This window comes from Trachypithecus francoisi, unplaced genomic scaffold, assembly GCF_009764315.1.
Source record: "Trachypithecus francoisi isolate TF-2019V2 unplaced genomic scaffold, Tfra_2.0 Lachesis_group16, whole genome shotgun sequence".
Taxonomy (NCBI): Eukaryota; Metazoa; Chordata; class Mammalia; order Primates; family Cercopithecidae; genus Trachypithecus; species Trachypithecus francoisi.
Window position 1 is genome coordinate 6,971,178 of NW_022681461.1, and position 13,184 is coordinate 6,984,361.

Below are 13,184 nucleotides of genomic sequence, written 5' to 3' on the forward strand. Positions count from 1 at the left end.
AAACTGGTGTTGCTGTAAACCACTGGCTGACAACAACCATAGGAAACTAAAACAGTACCATAATTCTGGTGTTCTGTCTATAGGTTATGCTACTATTATGTTTAGGGTGGCTTATGTACGTTCTCTTGTTTCATTTTCTCAACCGCCTTGACAATTAGCATACCATGATTTCCATGTTATAGCTGAAAAACCTGAAAATTAAGGTTTAGATACATTGATAAATGTCATATAAGTAATGAGTGGGTATGGGACACATCCCCAGGCCTGTTGAAGATCAAGTCCTGGTGCTTCAGGACCGAGGCTTCCAAAGGGGAGAGATTAAATCTCCCTTACAGGGCTTACTGCCTACCAGGAGAGATATATGGGGGTTGGAGAATGTATAAAAATAAACAAAATATCCAAATGTTCCAAGGGATGGTTGGTGTTTTTTTTTGGACCACTGCGATCACATTGGCTTTGCATGGCAAAGCCAAACACTGACATCTGGATTAGAGCGAGACAAAGTGAGGCATTTATTGCATGGCACCAGCAAGGAGAATTGGGCAGTTCATGCTTGAGACCTATATTAGTCTGTTCTCTCACTGCTCTAAAGAACTACCTGAGACTGGGTAATTTATAAAGAAAAGAAGTTTAATTGGCTCATGGTTCTGCAGGCTGTACAGGAAGCATAGTGGCTTCTGCTTCTGGGAAGCCTCAGCAAGCTTACAATCATGGTGGAAGGCAAAGGGGAAGCAAGTGCATCTTACATGCTGGCAGCAGGAGGAGGAGAGAGGGGGAAGGTGCCACACACTTTAAAACAACCAAGTCGTGCGAGAAGGCTAGCATGAGACAGCACTAGGGGGATGGTGTGGAACCATGAAAAACCACCGCCATACTCCAGTCACTTCCCACCAGGCCCCACCTCCAACACTGGGAATTACAATTCAACATGACATTGGGTGGGGACACAAAATTCAAACTGCATCAAGACCCTGCCTCCCTTACGTGTAAGTATTTTTAAAGGTGAGGGGCCAGAGGTTATAGGCAAAGTTACAAATCAATACATGGAGGCAATACATTGGTTTGACCCAAAAGTTGGGACATTTTCAATGGGGTGGGAGGCCCACAGGTCACGGGTGGATTCAAAGATTTTCTGATTTGTGACTGATTAAGCAAGTGAAACTTTGTCTAAAAATTTGGAAACAGCAGAAATGAATGTTAGCTCTGACTCATGGTTATGACTTCCTCCAGGCCCCTCAGGTAGAAATTTGGAATGAAGAATGGCAGTCAGAGTTCATTCCTCAGCTCTCCCTGATGTGAGGTGAACAAAAGGGAGATACAATAGAAGGGAGGTCTGTGCCAGTAGACACACTGGGTGGGAGTCTAGGTTTCTGAAAAATAACTAAAATACATATGTTAAGATGTTATCTTTAGTTTCTGTAGGGAACCAAACATCTTCTGACTCTACTTCCTTGGCTATTATTTTTAGCTTCTAATTACTTTCTTGCTTATGAAGTTTCTCATTTACTTTTCAGGGCTAGCTAGGTGCCCGGGATTTCCCTCAAAGAAAATCAGGATTTTCCTTTAGTTCCGTGCTTGGTTTAGAGGCAAGGTACCTGGTAGGCCCCTAAGAAGGGTCCCAGCTCTGTCACTCCTCTCCCTGAAAACTGGGCTAGCTTTGGGAGATGTGAAGACCTGGACTTTCCCTAAAGAGGAAACAACAAGACAACAAGAGATTGGCAGAACAAGGTTTGGGGGAGAGTCCTTTGCAGCCTTGCTGGACAGGAGAACTCCCAGGGAGACAGAGTCACCATCCTGGTGGGTCTTCAGGTTGGAAGTGAAGGTGGCTGCTGCGTTCTTCCTCCTTTCCTATGTCACATCGCATCTTCTCTTTCTTTTCCATTTCACTTCTTCCTCTTTTGCCCTGATTCAACATTTGCTATTTTATCTCCTATTTCTCTCTGAAATTATATCCCTCTGATTATTTCTCCCTGAAATATCTGTCCTCTATCTCCCTTCTCAAATTTTTTGTCCCTCTAAGTCATCTTCTTAAATGACCAGGCAGAATATGCACCTGCAAAGAAACACTGAGAATTTCCAGACTTTACAGCTGATCTCTGTTTATTTAAGTTTATTTACAAGTAGCTCATAAGTATTTCAATAAATTATGAAAACAAAGTGTGAACTTGTAGAGATGCCCATTGCAACCAACTTTTTCCTGATATTTCTCACATTTTGCCTTCTAACCTAGGTAGGAGCTCATCATTAATTATGTTTTTTTATATTCAAAACTTTTGGGAAAAAAGTCCTTAATTTCTCTGGTAAACTACATTTCTTGTAAAAAGCAACTTTTTCCTCAGAAACCTGATTAGTTTCCATATTATTTGGATTTATAAAATTACCCTTTCAGACTGAGAATATGACTACATTCACAATTCCATGTATATTTGCAGAACAATTCTATATTATTATGGTAATAACAAGGCTGCCATCTCTTTGCTATGCAAATTTCATACATTGTAGCTGAGTAAATACTTCCTTTCTGCCTAGTGGATTGATCTGAATAACAAAGATGCAGAATGTAAAGAACATGCAGCTCTGAGTGGTTTGGTTGAAGATTTCTTATAAAGAAATTTTTGGACATAAACTATCACCTTCCCTAAGAGGCTTAGCAGCTGTCTCAGTGGAAACAAGTCCCTCAGGAGCCTGGGATCTCTTGAAACAAAATTCAGTTTTGCATTTGGCAGTAAGATAAACCTCAAACGCCTTTCTTTTCTTTTTCTGATGCTTGAATTATAAAGAGGCTGCACCTACTCCCAGCATCAACAGGTCTGTGCCCATATGGAAACAGGTCTGCACCACAGGCTATGCTCATTGGTAAAAATGGTCACTTTACTTGCAAATATAGACAAAGGGGCCCATCTTTGGTCTAAACTTTTAGCCAGCTGCTTCTATGGTGAGGCAGAGGTAGACAGTGTTTTGGGGATATGTCTATCTTTGTATAACGAAGGAATATGCCCATCTTTGCATAGTGAAGAGGCCAGAGAGGTAGCCTCTTCATTATGCAAAGATAGATATATTTATTTTCTATTGCTGCTGCAACAAATTATCCTAAACTTAGTGGCTTAAAACAACACAAATGTATTATCTTACAGTTCTGCAAACCAGAAGTGTGACGTGAGTCTCACAAGGCTGAAATCAGGATGTTGGTGGCTGTATTCCTCTCTGGAGTCCTTAAGGGAGAACCATTTCCTCAGTTTCCCCATTTGGTAGAGGCTGCTTGCATTTCTTAGTATGTGGGCCTTTCCTCCATCTTGTTGACAAAAAGAGGCAACTCTGTAAAATATTTGAAGAGACTCTGAACCACATGGCAGTGACCATGGCCCATGACATAGCCCCAGGAGGTCCTGAGAACATGCACCTAAGGTGGTAGGGCTACAGCTTGGTTTTATGCATTTTAGGGAGACATATGATATATTAGTCTGTTCTCACACTTCTAATAAAGACACACCTGAGACTGGGTAATTTATAAAGAAAAGAGATTTAATTGACTCACAGTTCCACATGACTGGGGAAGTTTTACAATCATGATGAAAGGCAAGGAGGAGCCTTAAATCACATCTTACATGGTGGCAAGGAAGAGAGAGCTTGTGCAAGGGAACTCCTCTTTCTAAAACCATCAGATCTTGTGAGACTTATTCACTATGACGAGAACAGCATGAGAAAGACCTGCCTCCATGATTTAGTTACCTCCCACTGGGTCCCTCCCATGACATACGGGAATTGTGGGAGCTAAAATTCAACATGAGATTTGGTTGGGGACAGAGCCAAACCATATCGTAAGACATCCATCAATACATGTAAGATGTACATTGGTTGGGACCAGAAAGGTGGGAAAACTTAAAGTAGGAGGTTTCCATGTGGATTCAAAGATTTTCTGACTGGCAACTGGTTGAGTTTATCTAAATACTTGGCATCAATAGAAGGGAGCATTTGGGTTAAGATAAGAGGTTGTGGAGACCAAGGTTCTTATTATGCAGATGAAGCCTCCAGGTAGCAGGCTTTAGAGAGAATAGACTATAAATGTTTCTTATTGGACTAAAATTTGTGCCAGACTCTCAGTTAATTCTCTCTTGGATCAGGCAAAAGACCTGGAAAGGGAAGGGGATTCTCTACAGAATGTAGATTTTTCCCACAAGAGACGGCTTTATGGGGCTATTTCAAAACATGTCAAAGAAATATATTTTGGGGTAAAATACTTTGATTTTGTTCAGGGACTGCCATCTGTCATAAAGGTTCTTATTGTTACAAATAATCTGTTCTGCCAGTATTAAGGTCTCTGTTTTAATGTTAAGGCTGATCAGCTGTGCCTGAATTCCAAAGGGAGGTGGGTATAACGAGGCACATGTGACCACCCATCCACCTCATGGCCTGAACCAGTGTTTCAGGTTTACCTTAGAGTGCCCTTGCCAAGAGGAGGGGTCCATTCTGTTGATGAAAGCCTTAGAATTTTATTTTTGGTTTATAATCTTCAAAGCCAGCAATGGCTAGTCAAACCCTCCTTACCTCACATCACTCTGACTTTGAAATCTTCTGTCTCCCTCCTTCACTTTAAGAACCTTAGCAATGAAGCACTTCAGGAAATACCACCCCTAACACATGCCACTTTCATATGCTGATTACTTCAAACTGAGGGCTCGACTCATGGGGAAGAACAAATGCAGACAAGGGCTTTCTCTGAGTTCCCCTTGTCTGCTTAAAGACAGATCTCAATTGTCATGAATTCCCTCGCTGGGAATCTTATCAACCACAGATGAACTCTCTGGGGAAGATGAACACCATGCCCGGAGTGACTATCACATGTTCTTCTGCCAGCTGCTTTTATTACCTAAGAGGCTTTTATCTTCATAACAAGACAACCTTGACTCACCATACAATTCCTCCCATAACCCTCCATGATTTGTGTTAACACCACCCCCACCCATGCCAGAAACCCGAAGCCCCTATCACTTTTTGTAGTGCAGAATGCTATAAAAACATCAACCATGGAGCCCCATATTTGGTGGGACTCCCATGTGTATATACAGATATGGTTTGGTTCTGTGTCCCCACGCATATCTCATCTTGAATTGTAATCTGAATTGTAATCCCCACATGTTGGGGGAGGGGTCTTGTGGAGGTGATTAGATCACAGGGGCATTTCCTCCATGCTGTTATTATGATGGTGAGTGAATTCTCATGAGAGATGATGGTTTTATAAAGGCTTTTCCCACCTTCACTCTGCACTTCTCCTTCCTGCTGAAGGTGAAGAAGGTGCGCTTCTTCCCATTTGCCTTAACCATGATTGTAAGTTTCCTGAGGTTTTCCCAGCCATGTGAAACTGTGAGTCAATTAAATGTCTTTCATAAATTACCCAGTCTTGGGCAGTTCTTTATAACAGCGTGAGAATGAACTAATACCGTAAATTAGCACCAAGAGTGGCGTGCTGATATAAAGATACTCCAAAATGTGGAAGTGACTTTGGAACTTGGTAACAGGCAGAAGGTGGAAGAGTTTGGAGGGCTCAGAAGAAGACAGAAAGACGTGGGAAAGTTTGAAACTTCCTGGAGACTTGTTGAACATCTTTGACCAAAATACTGATAGTGATATGGACAATGGCATTCTGACTGAGGTGATCTCAGATGATGAGAAATTTGTTGGGAAATGGAATAAAAGTAACTCTTGCTATGCTTTAACAAAGAGACTGGTGGCATTTTGCCCCTGCCCTAGAGATCTGTGGAACTTTGAACTTGAGAGATATGATTTAGGGTATCTGGGGGAAGAAATTTCTAAGTGGCAAAGTGTTCAAGAGGAAGCAGAGCATAAAACTTCGGAAAATTCGCATCCTGATAATGCAATAGAAAAGAAAAAAACCTATTTTCTGGGGAGAAATTCAAGCTAGCTGGAGAAATTTGCACAAGTAACAAGGAACAAAATGTTAATTGCTGAGACAATGGGGAAAATGTCTCCAAGGCATGTCAGAGACTTTCATGGCAGCCCTTTCCATCACAGGCCTGGAGAACTAGGAGAGAAAAATGGTATTGTGGGCCCATCCCAAGGCCCCCTTTCTCTATGAAGCCTTGGAACATGGTGTCCTGTGTCCCAGCTGCTTCAGCTTCGGCCATGGCTAAAAGGGGCCAACATACAGCTCAGGCTGTTGATAAGAGGGTGCAAGCCCCAAGCCTTGGTGACTTAGATGTGGTGTTGGGCCTGTGGGTACACAAAAGTCAAGAATTCAGGTTTGGGAACCTCCACCTAGATTTCAGAGGATGTATGGAAATACACAGATGTCCAGGCAGGAGTTTGCTGCAGGGACAGAGCTCTCATGGAGAACCTCTGCTAGGGCAGTGTAGAAGGGAAATGTGGAGTCAGAGCCTCCACACAGAGTCCGCACTGGGGCACTGCCTAGTAGAGCTGTGAGAAGAGGGACACTGTCCCCCAGACCCCAGAATGGTAGATCCACTGACAGCTTGCATTGTGTGCCTGGAAAAGCTTCAGGCAGTCAACACCAGCCCATGAAAGCAGCTGGGAGGGGGGCTGTACCCTGCAAAGTGACAGGGGTGGAGATGCCCAAGGCTGTGGGAGCCCATGTCCAGATAACTCAAGATATGTGCAAAAGTAATTGCAACCTAATACATTGACATAAGGCAGATTAATGGGGAAAAAGCATTTCAATTATGTACATGTATTAGTCCATTCTCACGCTGTTCTAAAGAACTGCCTGAGACTGGGTAATTTATAAAGGAAAGAGATTTAATTGTCTCACAGTTTGGCATGGCTGGGAAGGCCTCAGGAAACTTACAATCATGGCTGAAAGCAAAAGGGAAGAAAAGCTTCTTATTCACATGCCAGCAGGAAGAAGAAGTGCAGAGCAAAGGGGCAAAAAGCCCTTTATAACACCATCAGATCTCAAGAAAACTCACTCACTATCATGAGAACAGTATGGAGTAACCATCCTCATGATCTAATCAACTCCCACAAGGTCCCTCCCCCAACACTTGGGGATTACAATTTGGATTACAGTTCAAGATGAGATTTGAGTGGGGACACAGAGCCAGGCCATATCGTTCTGCCCCAGCCCCTCCCAGATCTCATCCTTCTCACATTTCAAAACACAATTATGCCTTTCCAAGAGTCTACCAAAGTCTTCACTCATTTCAGCATTGACCCAAAAGTCGAAGTCCATAGCCTCATCTGAGACTAAACAAGTCCCTTCTGCCTGTGATCCTATAAAATCAAAAGTAAGTTAGTTACTTAGTAGGTACAATGTGAATACGGGCATTGGGTAAATACACACATTCCAAATGGGAGAAATTGACCAAAACAAAGGAGCTACAATGTCCAGAAGTTACTCTATGTGGTCTGAAAGGGGGAGGAACCCTTAGTTCCAGGAATTTCCCGCCCCCTTCCCTGAGAGCTCAAGAATAATCTGACCCTTGTTTAGCATGTGATTAAAAAAATAACCATAAAAATAGTGAACCAGCAGGCTTCAGGGCTACTATCCCTAAGGAGTAGCCACCCTTTTATTCCTTTACTTTCTTAATAAACTTTCTTTTACTTTATCAGCTCGTTCTTGAATGCCTTCCTGTGTGAAGCCAAAAACCCAGGTGGCCTCCCAGGCTAAACCCTAATTTTGGGGATCACCCTATAATCCATCCTGGGGCACAATTCCTCTACAACCATGGACTAAAGAAAAAAGTTGTCTGCTCCTAAAATACAATGGTGGCATAGGCATAGGATAGCAGATAAAGATATTCTCACTTAAAAAGGGAGAGAATTGAAGGTAAAACGAGTTACTATTTCCAAGCAATTTCAAAATCCAACCTGACAAACTCCATAGGCTTCAAGACCTTTGAATAATTACCTATGGTCCTTGGCTCTGTCCTGAGCTCACAGCTCCATTCTCTGAGTTTGATGGTCTTCCCTCTGTGAGGTTTTTTTTCTTTTATAATCACGAAAGGTAGCACATCCTTGCAGCTGAGCAGTTTGCAGCTGATCCCTGTTTCCTGTCTGGAGAAGCATGAAGGTCCATCAGGCTTCTTTTAGTCTGCTCTCTTTGACTTTTTTTTGGTTCATGATCGCTATATTTCTACTGACATTATATTCTCGGAAACTTTGTAGGCCTCTTGTATGTGTCACCAGGATTCACTGCATTAAACAGAGGCTCCTCCACAGATCATTCCTAAGTAATCCCATATCTATTTTTGGCATCTGCTGAGATAACTAAGGGGAATCTATAAATCATACCCTAAATTTCTCAAAGATTGAATATTCTGACATCCTGATCTTTCTCTGATAGTAGCAAGAGGTTGTGCGGCTACATTCCTGAATTTTTCTCTAGAGCATTATTTTTTAACAGAGAATTTCTTCACTTTAGCATCATTTGAAATTTTGAAAAGTTGCAAATTTTACCAGTTGTCATGATCTCGTCTGACTGCTCCCCTTCCCTGCTTTTTAAAACGTTCTTCCCTCAATTTATTTATTTTCTTTTATATTTTACATTATGCAACAAGAAGTAACCAGGCTTTGTCTTCGAAACTTTGAACAATCTCAGATAAGGAAACAAGTTTGTTGCTTAATGTGTCACTTTCTGCGTAATTATAGGACAAAATTTAGCTGATCTTTCTGTCACCATACCACAAAAATCCCTTTTTCTCTAGTTTCCAATAATACATTCCTCACTTCCTTCTGCACCATCCCCAGAAGCACCCTTAACATACGTATTTCTACCAGCAATCTATTTCTGATGATGTAGGTGATGACATACATCTAGATGACGTATATTTTCTCCACCCTACTCCTCACTTCCTTCTGAGTCATCCATAACAGACTCATTAATGCTTATATTTATATAGGTCTGTACAAGGCCGTCTAACTTTTCCTATTACATTCCTCAAAATTCTTCCTGCCTCTTTCCCAATTCCAAAATGATTTCTACATTTTTAGGAATTTGTTACAGTAGCACTCCACCTCCAGGTACTGAAATCTAATAGTTGCCTATTGCAGCTGCAAAAATTATTTGTTTATTGCAGCAGCAGTTAGTGACTTAAAAGAGCATTAATTTATTGTCTTATGGTTTTGTAGGCCAGAAGTCTGACAAGAGTCTCATGTGATTAAAATTAAGATGCTGGCAGGGATGCATTCCTCTCCGGAGTCCCTAGAGGAGAATTCATTTTCCTCCTCTCCCCAGCTTCTAGAGTCTGCCTGCTTTTATTGACTCATTGCCCGTTCTTCATCCTCAAAGCGAAGCAATGGTGCTGCATCCTTATCACATCAGATCACTCTAACGCTGACCCTCCTGCTGACCTCTTTCCTTTCTAAGGACACTGGACTTCCCTGGATATTTCAGGATAATCTCTCTATTTTAAGGTAGGTTGATGAGCAACCTAATTCTGCTTTACCATGCAATATAACGTATTCTCAGGTTCCAAGAATTAAGATGTGGCCACTTTTTTGCAGAGGTAGGGTGCCTTAATTTGCCTGTTGCATAAGATACGTAAAGACGAAGGTTTTACCCACACTCCTGGGAGATATGAAATTAAAAACATTGCCTTGGGAGTAAAGCTAAATGCACCCGCCACCATACCCAGCTACTTTTTTGTATTTTTAGTAGAGACAGGGTTTTGCCACATTGGCCAGGCTGGTCCCAAACCTCTGACCTCAGGTGATCTGCCTGCCTTGGCCTCCCATAGTGCGAGGATTACAGGCGTGAGCCACTGCACCTGGCCCATGTTAACCTTTTATAGCCATACCCACTTTCCTCCTGTCCCCAGTCCTTGACACCCTGCAACCACTACTATGTGCTCCATTTCTATAATTTTGTCATTACCAGGATGACATGTAAACAGAATCACACAGTGTGTAACATTTTGGGATTGGTTTTCCTCACTCAGCGTAATTCTCTGGAGATTCATTGAGGTTTTTATGTGTATCAACAGTTCTTTTTATGGCTGAGTTATATTCCACGGTATGGCTATTTCACAGTTTTTAAATCATTCGCCTATTGAAGGACATCTGGGTTCTTTCCAGTTTGGGGCTATTATACATAAAACTGCTATGAACATACATATGCAGGTTTTTGTGTGGAAATAAGTTTTACTTCTCTGGGATAGATGGCCAGGAGTAAAGCTTCTCGGTCACATGGTAGTGCATGCTTAGTGTTTTGTTTTTGTTTTTGTTTTTTTTTGATGTGGAATCTCATTCTGTTGCCCAGGCTGGAGTGCAGTGGCATGATCTCTGTTCACTGCAACCTCTGCCTCCTGGGTTCAAGGAATTCTCCTGCCTCAGCCTCCCAAGTAGCTGGGACTGCAGGCACATGTCACCATGCCAAGCCAATTTTTTGTATTTTAGTAGAGAGGGGGTTTCACCATGTTGCCCAGGCTGGTTTCAAACTCCTGAGCTCAGACAATCCGCCCACTTTGGCCTCCCAAGGGGCTGGGATTACAAGCATGAGCCACCGTGTCTGGCCCGTGCATGCTTAGTTTTAAAAGAAAATGCCAAACTGGTTTTCAATGTGTCTAGACCGCTTTACAGTCCTATCAGCAATGTGTGAAAGATCCAGTTTCTCTACATCTTTGACAGCATTTGGTGTTGCCACTACATCTCATTTTAGCCATTCTGATGGGTATGTAGTAACATCTCATTGTGGTTTTAATTTCCTTAATGGCTGACTATGCTAATTTTTTAGCATGCTTATTTGTAATCTGTGTATCCTCCTTAGTAAAATGTCTGTTTATCATTTGCCCATTTTCTGGTTGTAATGTTTGCATTTTTTAACTGTTGAGTTTTGAGAGTTTTTATACATCCAAAATACTAATTTTTTGTTGAATATGTGGCTTTTAAATATTTCTTCCTACTTGTAGCTTGTCTTTCATCCTCTCTAACGAGGTCTATGGCAGAATACAAGTTTTTAATTTTGATGAACTTCAGTTTACCAATGTTTCTTTTTTATGGATCATACTTTTGGTCTTAACTTGAGGAACTCCTTGCCCAGCAATAGATCTTAAAGATTTTCTGATTTTCTCCTACTTTTTTTGGAATAATTTTACAGTTTGACATTTTATAATTTAAGTCTTAGATTCATTTTAAGTTAAATTTTACATTATGTATGAAACTTAGTTCTTTTTTTTTTTTCAGACAGAGTTTCACTATGTCACCCAGGTTGGAGTTCAATGGTGCGATCTCCCCTCACCGCAACCTCCACCTCCTGGGTTCAAGCGATTCTCCTGCCTCAGCCTCCAGAGTAGCTAGGATTACAGGCATGTGCCACCACGCCCAGCTAATTTTTTTTTTAATTTTTATTTTTAGAGACGTGGTTTCACCATGTTGGCCAGGCTCAAACTCCTGAACTCAGGTGATGCACCTGCCTCGGCCTCCCAAAGTGCTGGGATTACAGGCATGAGCCACCAGGCCTGGCCTTAGTCGTTTTCACACTTGGGTATAAAAAAATCAGTTGGACATATTTGCATGGTTTTATTTGTGGATTAGGTATTCTAGCACATTGATCTATCTGTGTTGATCTCTCTGCCAAATCTATATAGCCTTGATTAGTGTGACCATAAAGTGACTCATAATTCTCTCATGTTAGTCTTCATTTTCAAAATTATTTTAGTTATTTTTGTTTCTTTGTTTTTTTCACATAAAATTTAAAAATAATCTTGTCTCTATAATGAATGCAGTTGGGATTTTGATAGAAATTGCCTTAAGCCTATGAATCAATTTGGGAAGAAATGACATCTTTACTATGTTGAGTTTTCCAATCCATGAACACAGGATGCCTCTTTATTTATTTAGATGTTGTTTTTCTTTCTTCAGTGTTGCATAGTTTTTCGCATAAAAGTTCTATGTTCTATACAAGTTTTGCTAGAGTTATACTTTAGTATTGAGACAGCCAAGTATAAAGGGGTCTCTGAAGAACTTTGGACTGGCCCGCGGACTGGAAGAATGGGGTGCAGCTGTGGGAAGTCGGCGCCCTTTGCAGCGGGGAGGAGCCTGGCCTCTCCTGTTCAGGGTGGTACCTGAGATTCAGTCTGTGAGGTGGGAAACTGGCTAGCAGGACTCTCGCTTTCCTGAGAGTCCCTGTTTCCTTTTTGCCCAATAAATCCCATTTTTCTCACCCTTCAAAGTGTCTGCAAGCCTAATCTTCCCTGGTTGTGTGACAAGGACCCTAAGGAAAAAGTCCTACAACAGTATTTAGTTTAGTTTTTTTTTTTTTTAAGCAATTATAAATGGCGCTGTTCATTGTTAGTATAGGGAAATACAATTGATTGTTGCGTGTTTATGTGAACTTACTGACTTTACTTACTATTTCTAGTCATTTTTTGGTAGGTTCTTGGATTTTATAAATAGAAAATTATGTCATCTACAAGTAAAGAAAGTTTTATTTTTTCCTTTCTTATCTCTATGTATTTTATTTCCTTTTCTGTCCTTAGTGCACAGCCTAGAACTTCCAGAACTAACAACTGTTGAAACACAGTGTGAGAGTGGACATCCTTACCTTGTTCCTGATCTTGGTACCTGGCCTCAGACACTGCACCCAGTCCCTCCCATCAGATGCTATTGCTGAAAGCAACGGGTAAGGCTAGCACAAGTTCAGAGGATGTGGACATAGCCTCCCCCTCTTGAGGAAAGCAGCAGCCAAGCCTCCTTGCAAAGAGGTATGGAGATGAGATTCCCTGGGGGCCAGCAAGGCAACAATCTACCACCTGCTACATTCTGACCCCAATGACTCGCATCCCTGCCCAAGATTCCCAAAGTCTCATCTTGTCCTAGCACTGGGTCCCTGCGCGTTTCAACAAGCCTGAGATGTGATGTGACAATATCCCACTTTGTTGTCTGGGTACAGCAATAAAACCCAAGCTCCCCAAGTCTACCAAGGAAGGCCGCTAACTTTGGGAAGGGGTCTAAAAATAATTTTACAGTTATGCCCAGTGTGTCAATATAGTTAATGCTCACCTTAAATATGTAGTCATGCAGCCAGCTGAAGGCAGCGCAGTGACTCACCTTCTCCCAGTGCGGCAGGACTTTCCCTGATGAGTGATCAATGCTCTCCATTAAAGGCTTCCTGTTTCCTTCTGACCCTGAAAAGAGTATGCAAGAGCTACACATTCTGTGCACAGACAAAGAACAACACTCCACGGTGAATTGCTTTTATAACCCTTGGCATT

At 41.7% G+C, this 13,184-nt stretch overlaps 1 protein-coding gene across 23 annotated transcripts in view; it reads left to right on the top strand.

The window, feature by feature from the left end:
* Nucleotides 1-13,184, top strand: part of DIRAS2 (DIRAS family GTPase 2) — a 160,628-nt gene that overhangs the window by 43,542 nt on the left and 103,902 nt on the right. For 8 of the 23 annotated variants that reach the window (XR_004443365.1, XR_004443364.1, XR_004443362.1 and 5 more), the window contains exons 3-4: nucleotides 9,103-9,387; nucleotides 12,450-12,592. The exons of 2 other annotated variants lie outside the window; for them this stretch is intronic. The gene's annotated coding sequence lies outside the window, so the exon portion shown is untranslated. Of the gene's footprint in view, nucleotides 1-9,102; nucleotides 9,388-12,449; nucleotides 12,675-13,184 lie in introns of all 23 variants that reach the window. 13 more of the 23 variants (XM_033236831.1, XM_033236824.1, XM_033236827.1 and 10 more) reach the window with 4 other exon arrangements.